Source organism: Rhinopithecus roxellana, chromosome 12 (genome assembly GCF_007565055.1).
Source record: "Rhinopithecus roxellana isolate Shanxi Qingling chromosome 12, ASM756505v1, whole genome shotgun sequence".
Lineage (NCBI taxonomy): Eukaryota > Metazoa > Chordata > Mammalia > Primates > Cercopithecidae > Rhinopithecus > Rhinopithecus roxellana.
In genome coordinates this window covers 113,696,084-113,708,052 of record NC_044560.1, presented here as the reverse complement: position 1 = coordinate 113,708,052, position 11,969 = coordinate 113,696,084, and positions in this window count along the sequence as shown.

Genomic DNA, 11,969 nt, shown 5'->3' with positions numbered 1-11,969 from the left:
TCTTTCTTATACCTGAATTCCTTTTTCTCACCAAAAAATCCTGGTTCTCAAGGGCCCAGGAGATGACAGAATTGAAATACACAATAATTACTTATTTCCTTTATCCCATATTACACACACAACATTCTCAGTATAAAATGCCAATACTACTTCTATCAACATCATTATTGAAAAGTTAAAACTTTTTTCAGTATGCTTTTTTTCTGCATACATTTCTTATTCTCTTATCCCTCAATTTATAAATAACTGTACTATATCCATATTGTCAGAGAATATAGCCATTATATACTATGCTTTTTAAAAATTTTCACTTATTCTTAATTCTGTAAATTATATATTTAATGTTCACCCCCTTATGTTGACGTCTCTCTAGACACTTTGGTTCTCTGAAGTTCATTCTCCAGTGAATTCCTCAGGAAGGAATCATGGGAACAATATTTCCTGAGCTGTTACATACTGATAAGTTTGTTTGTACCCTTTATACTTGAAAGTCAGTTTCCCTGAATATAAGATCTTTGGCTCACATTTTATTTTCTTGAGTTCCTTAAATATGTTACTCAATTTTCTTCTGGCACAAATGTTGCAGTCAAAAAGTTGATGATAATCCAATTTCCAATCCCTTACAAATCATGGGCTATTTTTGCTTAGACACTCAAAAGATTTTTCTTTTCCTTTAAAGTTCTGTCATTTCACTAAATTCATGCCTTGGTGTTAGTCATTCTGGGTCAATATTCTCAGGAACTTGGTGTGACTTTTCAATATGCAGTTTGAAAACTTTTTATTTCTAAAAGGTACTTTTTTGAACTATAGCTTCTAGTATTTGTTCTGATCCCTGCTTTGGGTTTTTCTTCAGGAAACCCGATTCTCTGTATGTTGGATCCTCTTTACCTAACTTTGAGATTTGTCACTTTCTCCTGAAGCCTTTATATTTTTGCTCATTTCTTTGATTTTTAAAAATTTCCATTTGTTTCATTTTCTGTTTCTTCTAAGGAGTTATCTCTTATGTTTATTCACTCTTGCATTCTTTCTAGGTTAGTCTTAATTTCTGAAACTTTTTTCTTTTAAACCCATTTCCCCCCACATTTGTTATTTAATTTCTGAGTTTTTCTATTTCTGATTTATGTTTCTTTTTTTAATCTTATCTTGTTTAAATAACTGTTTCTAGCTTGTCTTAAAACAGTAGGTTATAGTTTTTTGTTTGCAGGCATGTCTTTTGGCATGTTTTACATTATCCGTGAAGATGTTATTCTATTTCTTATTCTTTTTTAAAAAAAATAACTGTGGAGTAGGACTTTGATCTTTCCCCGCTGCTCATTTTTGTAAAGGTGAAATTAATTTTTCTGAATTTAAAAATGGGATTGAGTTCGAGACAGCTTTTATAACTTCACAAAGCTTTCTCTTTTGTTGTTTTCATGCACTGTTAAAAAATATGGCAGTTTTTTTTTTTAGATTCTTGATTTTTATAAAATGTCTCTACTTTTATCTGGATCCTCTGCTTCCTTCCCCTCTATTGTTCCTGCTCTATTCAATTTTACTTCCTGTTTCAGCAGTTTCTTCTTGATGTGCAGCCCTGTCCTGGAAGCAGGGCCCGACTGGTCAGTTTCAAGAGTTCACAGGGGCTACGCTACTCCATCCTCTTCTCATCTTTTTAATGAGGCCCTTTGTACTTACACACTACTGGAGTGAGGAAAACCCTTCCTGTTTCAGCTCCTGTTGTCAAGCTGGATCTCTGCTTTCCAGTGAATTAATACTTTTTGCTTCTTTGGGGTTACTCCTTGTCTTAGTGCATTTTGTGTTGCTATAACAGAATATTGAGTAATTTGTGAAAAGAGGCTTAATTGGCTCGTGATTCTTGGGGCTGAAAATTTCAGGACTGAGCAGCTGCATCTGTGAGGGCCTCATGCTGCCTCAACTCTTGGCTAAACTGGAAGGGAAGTGGGGATGTGCACAAAGAGATCACATGGCAAGGGGGTAAGCAAGAGGGAGAGAAACCAAGGAAGCCAGACTCTTTTTGACATCCTGCTCTCACTGTAACTAATCCATTCCCTTGAGAGCAAGAACTCACTCCCCTGAGAGGGCATTAATCTACTTGTGACTCAAACACCTTTCCCTGGGCCCCATCTCCCAATGCCACACGTAGAGGATCAAATTTCAACATGAATTTTGGTGGGGACAAACAAATCGCATCCAAACTGCAGCATTCCCATTCTCAAAGATGACAAACACCCTGTTTCTTCCCTCTGATTCCTTCTGTATGCATGCTAATACTACGCCGGTTTAATAACTGTTACAAAACGGGCAGTCCCTACCCACCAATACTTTGGTGTTTGAGGGGATGCATTGCCCACTAGTTTTATTGTGAGTGTTTCCCATAAGTTTTTGGTTTTGCTATCTAGTTTGCCTGTTTTTTATTAATGGCATATTCAAAATGATGCCCCTGACACTGTTGCCATCTTCTCAAAAACACCCCAGGGAGAACTTCAATATTGACAATTTAACATCCTTAAGGAATGTGTTGTAACAACCAAACTGGAGGAGAAAAAACTGGAGGAGTAAACAGTAGTTTGCATAGCTTGTCTTGTGCTGATTGTGACACTGTAGCAGGTCTTGTTGATGGCTTCCCATATCTGCTCAGCCCACCCGAGCTCAACCCCAGGAGGCAGTTCTAATCTCAAGCACCTACATCTCTCTTCTTCTTTACCAGGGACTTTCACTGGTACCACCAAAGCTTGCCAGCCTGCCTTGTACTTATTGAGATCACTCCCAAATAAGCTGCCTGAACCCACGTCTCTTGCCTGAACCCACGTCTTGTCTCTTGCCTCCTTTTGGGGAAACAACCCAAGGTAGACACCAAGTTGTGTTCCAATAGCTTGGCCTGATTCAAGCATCTCTCATGTAGTGTAATGATACGGTTTGGCTCTGTGTCCCTACCCAAATCTCATGTTGAATTGTAATCCCCAGTGTTGGAGGAGGGGCCTAGTAGGAGGTGACTGGATCATGGGGATGGTTTCTAATGGTTTGGCACCATCCCCCTAGTGCTGTTTTGTAATAGAGTTTTCATGAGATCTGGTTGTTTAAAAGTATATAATACCTCCCTCTTTCTCTCTCTTCCTCCTGCTCCCACCAAGTAAGATGTGCCTGCTTCCTCTTCCATCATAATTGTCAGTTTCCTGAGGCCTCCCCAGAAGCAGAAGCCTGTACACCCTGCAGACCTGTGAGCCGTTAAACCTCTTTTCTGTATGAATTGCCCATTCTCAGGTAGTTCTTTATAGCAATATGAGAATAGACTAATACATGCAATCCACTTATGATTTTCAAAAATGGAATAATGTTAGCTTTATATATATATATATAAATATGTGTGTGCGTATATGTGTGTATATGTGTATATATAATATATTATATATGTGTATATATAAATATGTAATATATATTATATGTATATATAAATATATAATATATATGTGTACATATAAATATATATTACATATTATACATGTGTATATAATATATATTATATATGTGTATATATAAATATATATGGAGAGAGAGAGAGAAAAAGAGGGAGAGATAAGGTCTCGCTCTGTCATCCAGGATGGAGAGCAGTGATGCAATCATAGCTCACTGCAGCCTCAAAATCTTGGGCTCTAACAATCCTCCCACCTCATCTTCCCGAGTAGCTGGACCTACTACACCACACCCGTCTAATTTTTGTACTTTTTGTAGAGACAGGGTCTCACTATGTTGCCCAAGCTGATCTCAAACTCCTGGCCTCAAGTGATCACCCCTTCTTGGCCTCCCAAAGTTCTGGGAATACAGGTACAAGCCACCGTGCCTGGCAGCTTAATATTTTTAAGGACCTTTGGTGAGAAATCTGTTTAGTCTACATAAGTTAAATGCTTATCTTTCCTTGTCTACACCCTCTTAATTCCCTCCAGAGGCCCTGATTGATTAGTGGCTTGCCCCAGACATTGTCTTTCCTAAATGCTAGGTTTGTTTTCCAGAATTCAGCAATCTTACCTTCTAATTGCAGGTTCTATTTTTTTTTTTTTTTCTTTTCTGAGCATAGAAGAGAGAGTCCTTTATCTGTAGGTGCCAGGGTATCCTCTGTGTTTAACAAAATACATGTTGAATCATTGTCTCCTTGGTTCTTTGTGACTGAGAGTCTTATTATAAGTGAGGTCATGCCAGGTGAGACTCAGTTGGGGCAAATGTCACCTTTGATCCCTGATTCCCAGGGAAGATAACTCAGTCACCTTGTTCATGGCTCCATCCCAGTATGCCTTGCATTCTAGTTAAAGTCTGTTTGTCTCTGTCTGTCTGTCTGTCTTTCAGCCTTCCTTCTTGAGAGTGAGCTGCATTACCCCTTTGCACTGCCCACCTCCTGCCCCTCCTCAACCTGTCCCTTGCAGTTCCTCAGCGAGACCTTTGCTGGACAGTCTGTGCCTGAAGGCAGATAGCCCAGACACCTGTAAAGGGAGCTGGGCTTTGCCTCCAAGCCTGCTTCCAGCTAGTGCTTGGGCTTGGGCACTATCTTAGCACATCTGTAACTGGGGCTCAGCCAGGCCTATGCTGTGTCCCCCTGAATCTTGGGACAAGACACCAATGCAGGAACAGGTGTGAAGGATGCACTCATCGGAGCCCAAGACATCACTGCAACAAGAATGCATACAGGAAGCTCTGTCTGAGGACAGGGACGGGGGACGGAATGTGACAGGTTCCACACTGGGATATTCATGGCTGCCTCCATGCCACAGGGCCCCTTGCATGATGTCAAAAGAGGAGACTTGCTTCGTCTTGTTTTTTCCAAGCTAACTTTAAACACGACTGACAGCAAGATGTCTCCGGCACGAAAGCCAACAGGGAGGCGACTGTCTCTCTGTTTCCATAGCTACAGACAGGACGCCACTGGGCAGTGCTTTCAACTCCAGGGCATCCCAGGCTCTGCCGGAGGCATGAAATTTCCTGGGCGCTGGGAGAACCCAGCAACAAAATGGCAGTTGATTGTCTCAGTTTCTGCCTCAACCACCTTCTATTTTTGGTGAGAGAATTTCATTTTTTCAGATGTCCAAGGGTGTCCATTCAGAACACTTCTGTACCCAGGAATCTGGGAAAGCTGGAGATGTCTCCATAAACCTTCTGCAGGCCATGCCATCTGTTGACCTTGGCACCTTCTCTGCACTGGAGGACGGCTTAGCAAAGCTGGAAAGGGAGTGTCCCCCGGGAGCCTGGCTGTCTGTCTGTCACTTGCTGAGCAGGGGGCAGAAGAGGTTGACAGTACATTTTAGCATTACCTGCTTCCAATCTGGAAAAAATTTTGTGCATCTAGTTTTTCCAGTTTCTCCTTCACCTCTGTGGACCTGTAAAATAAGGATTTGAGCACATCCCTCCAAAACTAACTTGTAAATTTCCTGTTGCATTGATATGGTTGGGCTGTTTCCCCACTCAAAATCTCATTTTGAATTGTAATCTCCATAATCTACACGTGTCAAGGGCAGGACCAGGTGGAGGTAACTGCCTCATGGGGGCAGTTTCCCCCATGCTGTTCTCGTGATAGTGAGTGAGTCTCACGAGATCTGACGATTTTATAAGCGTCTGATATTTCCCCTGCTTGCACTCACTCCGTCCTGCCGCCCTGTGAAGATGTGTCTTCCACCATGATCGTAAGTTTCCTGAAGCCTGACCTGGTATGCGGAACTGGGAGTTCATTAAATCTTTTTCCTTTATAAATTACCCAGTCTCAGGTATTTCTTCATAGCAGCGTGAGAACGGACTAATACATGCATCTTTCCACAGGAGAGTGGATGGCAGAGGCTGCCCTTCAGGGGCCCAGGTTGGGTGCTGGACATGGGGCCGGCGTTCCGGGTCTGCTGCTCTGGGATGTCCCTCTGAGGGGCACCCTGCCTGATGGGTGGGCTCCCCCTGATCTTGTCTCCTCGGATGCATCATTTGTGAGGCTTTTGTTTTCAGTCCCAATGGAGAGATTCATGCTGCCAGGCACTGTGTGGGCTCCTGGCGCATGGTGAAATTAACACTTATTCAGGACCGCCTGGGGAAGAAAGGCCATACCTGCTGCTGTTTTTCCATCTCTGCTGTGGCCGCCCACGTGGTTTACGGCACAACTTGCCTATGCTAAAAGGGACTGAGAAAACCTGGAAACCCACCAACTACGTTTGGGAGTTTTTTTTTTTTAAGAATGTCTGTCTTGGGCAGGCAACAACCAGTACCGAGCTTGGTGACCCTTTTGCTTTCTAGCTCTGGGGTTGCAGACCTGAGACTCCTCCAGAATGCAGTCCCACTAGCCTATGACACTACCACTGGTGTGTCCTTGATGCCACATTTCTAAGCCCATCTGATCATAAACCTCCCTGGGGCAGGGAAGTCTCAGAGTGCACTTGCTTGCCTAATAGCATGCCCCCAGTGGCATCTGATAAATGTTTCCGCAGTGTTCCTGGGGAAGTAGTTTTATTCATTTCAAAGCAATCGCTTCCTTCTTCTCAAAATCTCCAAACCCAATCCTTATACCAAACACTAAATTTAGAATAGAATTCAAGTTTAGATTTTAAAAAATACTTTTAAGTACGTCAGGAACTCAGAAGATACTTAAGCCCAACTTTCCTACGACACGATAGAAAGACACTTGGAAAGGACAGAGGAGTTTTGTTGTTGTCGTTGTTGTTGTTTTGACATGGAGTCTTGCTGTGTTGCCCAGGCTGTAGTGCAGTGGCATGACCTCAGCTCACTGCAACTTCCATCTCCCTAGTTCAAGCGATTCTCCTGCCTCAGCCTCCTGAGCAGCTGGGACTATGGGTGTGTGCCACCACACCCGGCTCATTTTTTGTATTTTTAGTAGAGATGGGGTTTCACTGTGTTAGCCAGGATGCTCTCAATCTCTGATCTCTTGATCTGCCCGCCTCGGCCTCCCAAAGTACTAAGATTACAGGCGTGAGCCACTGTGTCCGGCCAGGACACAGGAGTTTTGAAAATGCACTCTAGGCTCTGATTCTGGGGAGGAGATCCTGCCTTCAGAGGCCCTGCTGCCCTACTCAAACTCCAGAAGGTTGAGTGAAGTTGAGCAAGCTACAGCCACTCTGCTCTGGGAAGCCAGTAGCAAGTGCTGAGCCTGGACAATTTGGACTAAGCCAGAGAGCTCTCCAAATTAGGGAGCATTTAAATAGAAGTGCTGTTTATTTAGGTCATATAGTAATTTCCTCATTTTAATAGCTACCCCAGTTAATGACTAACAACATATAACCAAACAAGAAGGTTAGCCCAGCCAACTTGATTGAATAAAGAGAACTATTTATAATGAGCTCATTCATATCTGAATGCAGATAGATACACAGAAATACTCCAATGTTAATAAAAGTCAAAATCCATTTACTATACAAGGTGGGGGAGATGTTCCCCCTGTAAGCCTATTCCCACTGCATTTGACTGACAGTAAAAAAGTAAACTTCAGCCTGGCCCTGTATGACATGAGTGCTGAATTAGTTTGGTTCCAATTAAATAGGACTTACTGAGAATTGTGACATAGACATATCCTAGAATTTTAAACTCTTTACCCCGAAAGTAAAAAGAGAAGTCTCTACTATTTCTGCCAGGAGCATATTAGATCCGCTCCTGCAGTTCATCATCACCTTAGACAGTGTCCTTTGCGCCACCACGGGCGGGCCTGGAGAAGGATCCCCGCCACTGGAGGATCATCCGTCTCAAGGATCCTTGGGAACCGAAGGAGTGACCAGGAGCAGGCAGTCCAGTGGAGACTTTTTTTGTAATTAAGAAGCATCAAAATGAACTTGAGTTTGGCAAGACCTCAACAGAGAAGTCAAGCTGGCTCCGAGCCCGGTTTGCATGGAGGGGCTGGACTTGGCTTGGGCATGGCTGTTTCTTGGGCTCTGGGGTCAGCAAAGCCCCCTGCGGGCCTGCCCTCCTCAGGCTGTGGGGAGGGCATCAGAGCCACCAAGGCAGTGAGTGGTCTGCAGCTCTAGGGATGGTGACCCCTCCTAGAGAGCCTAATGGCTGCCCCCAGGGTACTCGAACCTTGTTCCCTGGTTCCTGCCTTCTTCCCTCCTGGGTACTCAGTGCATCTCTGCTCTGTTGGATTCCCCAGCATACTTTTAAGAAAGTCTGACAGGGTCTGGTGGCTCATGCCTCTCATCCCAGCACTTTTGGGAGGCCAAGCAGGAAGATGACTCAAGCCTAGGAATATGAGACCAGCCTAGTTAGCATAGGGAGACCCTGTCTCTACAGAAAATAAAAAATAAAAAATTAGCCAGGTGTGGTGGTACACACCTGTGGTCCCAGCTACTCAGGAGAACGAGGTGGGAGGACCCTTTGAGCCCAGGAGTTTGAGGTTGCAGTGAGCTAGGGTCATGCCACTGCACTCCAGCCTGGGTGATAGAGTGAGACCCTGTCTCAAAAAAATAGTCTCCCCTTTTTTTGCCAAGTTAGTTATAGTTTCTATTGTGCACTACCTAGAAAACCATATCTGTTCACCAACTCTCCTCTGTGTTAAGGACTGGTGTCACTTTAGCCTGCCCCAGAAAATCTTCTCTTTAAAAAGAAACCGCTCCTTTTTTTTTTTTTTTTTTTTTTTTTTTTTGAGACGGAGTCTTGCTCTGTCACCCAGGCTGGGGTGCAGCGGCGCCATCTCGGCTCACTGCAACCTCCACCTCCAGGGTTCAAGCGATTCTCCTGCCGCAGCCTCCCCAGTAACTGGGATTACAGGGGTGCGCCATTGCGCCTGGCTAATTTTTGTATTTTTAGTACAGACGGGGTTTCATGATGTTGGCCAGGCTGGTCTCGAACTCCTGACCTCGTGATCCGCCCTTCTCTGCCTCCCAAAGTGCTGGGATTACAGACGTGAGCCACCGTACTCAGTCAAGAGAAACCATTCTTATACCCTGATGAATGACGGTGAAATTTCAGAATTGTGACAGGTATATGGGGTTTGGGGATGCCCAGAACCCCCAGCAATGTTGCTTATGCAGGGGATACCCACCCAGGCATGCTGACATCAGGAAATTTCAGGCAACTCAACTCCAAAGGAAAAAAGCGACCCTCCAGCTCCTTGAAAACCCAAGAGGTGACAGAAAAGGGGAAAGGAGAGAGGAGGAAAAGGACTGGGAAGGAACATTCATCCCACAAAGTGGCCAAGGGATACCTTGGCTGGAAATGCGTCTGAGTCTCCTTCCCCGGTGAGGAATTTTTAGGAATCATGGAATCGCACAGCAGGCCTGGAAGCAGGGCTTCAGATCCTGGGTGCCCATCCCTCACCTTTTGAATGGGGAGGTCGAGGCGTGGGGAGGGAAGGCGTGGCCCGGAACCCACACAGGCCCCAGAGAGCAGCTGGGGAAGGCAGCTCCATTACCAGGAGGAGTCTCCCACCTGGACGGCGCTCTGATCAGCACGTCACTGGCCCGTCTGTGTATTGAACTGACTTCAGGAAACCTTGGGATCACAATATTGCAGAGGCCATTATAGGGCCAGATGTTGGATGTGGAAGCAAGGCCAGGTCAGGTCATACCCTGAGGTGACTGGTCTGCGGGTAGCTTGGGGCAATCTGGTCACAGGACTCCAATTCCCAAAATGCCGTGACACCCTTCACCTTTCCTCCGCAGGGACAGTCTGTTGTTCTTCTGCAAACAGGGAACAGGCTCTGAGGGGTTAGGAGACAAGTTCAAGACCTCCTAGCTCCAACTGGAGAGCTGAAGCAGACCCCTGGCCCATCCCATAATTCCTTTCTTTCTCTCATGGGATGCAGAGAGATAGTTGAGGTGTTCCTGACCTGTCAGTATAGATAGCTCCCAAACTCCTCTGCAGAACAAGCATTCTCCTCCTCCTTCTCCTCCTCCTTCTTCTTCTTCTTTTTTTTTCTTTGAGATAGAGTCTTGCTTGGTCACCCAGGCTAGAGTGCAGTGGCACGATCTCGGCTCACTGCAACCTCTACCTCCCAGGTTCAAGTGATTCCTTGAACAAGTAGCTGGGATTACAGGTGCATGTCACCACACCCCGCTAACTTTCATGTTTTTAGTAGAGATGGGGTTTCGCTGTGTTGGCTAGGCTGGTCTCGAACTCCTAGCCTCAAGTGATCCAGCCTTCTAAACCTCAGCCTCCCAAAGTGCTGGACTTACAGGCATGAGCCACCATGCCCAACCTGTTCTGGTTCCTCTCATGGCAACACATGGAAGGTTCAGGACTCAAGACTCAGTCTTGCCAAACACAATGTGAGACTGTCTCGGCTTCCCACTGTGCCACCTTCAACCCCCAGCCCAAAGATGGGCAGAAACCTTCACCTGCAGGAATAGCCTGAGGAAAGGGGGCCCAGAGCCGGTGGAGGTGGGGGTCTGCCTATCCCACAGTCAAGCCCCCTCCTCCTTCCTGCATCCTTGTTGCAGCAAACAGATTGGCATCTGAATCTATTAGCCCTCTTGGGGCTTAGGCTGTGGGCACATGGGGCCATGCACTAAAAATGTCTTTTCACCTTAGTTGGGATGCAAAGACGAGTTTGCCACTAATCTTTTGGTGGAGACACACATATCAAAAACTGCAAGCGAGCACACAAGGCTTCATGCCGGGAATTGCAGCCTTCCTGCTCCTCCCTCGCTGCAGAGGCTGAGCCTGACTTTCAAAAAAGGGCATGCAGCCCTTGGCAAATCTCGGAGGAAAACTCACTGTGAGTTGGTGCCAGGGGCCTCAGGCCCCCTTTGGAGATTTCCCCCACGGCCTCTCAAAACAAGAAGGAAGTCTGAGTTAAAAATGGAAAATGGAGAGAATGTCAAAGGAATGCAGCGTTGTTGATTCCTAGTGGTGCCTGCCTGAATATTAGATGCAAATAAGTGCTAATAAGTACAGTTGGGAAAGCTAATGGAAAAACCATCCTTCCCAGGAGGATCGCGGCACACAGATGCACAGGGTTGCTGAGATGGCTTGGCTCGCTCCACTCACTGGTCACGGCAAAGCCTGTATAGACGCATCCCATGGAAATAAAGCCTGCGTAGACTTGTACCATGGAAGTAGTCACGGTCCAGAGCCCCCTTTCCAGCTCTGAGGCTGGGCTCTGGAAATGGGAGCTCCCATCATCTCCCTATGGCACAGTTAAGTCTCTCTCTCTCTCTCTCTTTCCCTGTGTGTGTGTGTGTGCACGTGCACGTGTGTGTGTGCATGCATTTGCCCTCTGGAGTGTGCCTTGTACTGAAGAGGGTCTCTTGACCATCAGGCCTCAGTGGCCAAAGTCACGTGCTCTGTTTCAGGCCCAACTGCAGACAGGGAGCTCGTGGGCAGCTGCCCAGCTAAGCTGTGTTCAGGACCTTGGGTGGCAAGAGGGGCTGCAAGTGTGGGGTAAGGGAAATACAGGGACAGGGATGGGGCCACTGCACTGTGAGTTAGTCCGGCAAGTGGCTTTCTGCTCACTCCACTCTCCCCTGTCTTTGTTCCTGCCTTCTCTCCTCCTGCTCTGCTCCAACAGCTTTGGGATGTGGGATGAATAAGGGTTCCACTGCACTGTTTTTCCTGACACTTGAGTCCCTGGCCCTTGCACTCGACTCCTCCAGTCTGCACCTGACTGAGGTGGAGGAGGGTGATTTCAGCCACACACGCATGCACGAACACACACACATACACTCACACACACTCCCCTCATGCGTGCAGCCAGTGGAGCATACCTGGGTCCCAGCGCAGCCCTGGGCCTGGGTCACTCCAGGCCTAAAGTCGTGGAGAGGGAACCCCAGAACCAAATCTATCCCAGTTTGGAATCATCGCACTTGGGCCATTCTCCAGATGCGTGGAGTCCAGCAACATGGTGGCATTCTTGTATCTCAATTCCGTCATCTGTAATACGGGAGTGATAATGTCTACTCTGTTGCTGCAAGAATTAAAGGAAGACCATCATCTCTTTGTCATGCTTCTATTTGTCTTCTTATCTGTCCTGGTCTATTTTTGGATGCTCTGAGCTTACCTGGGGCGTT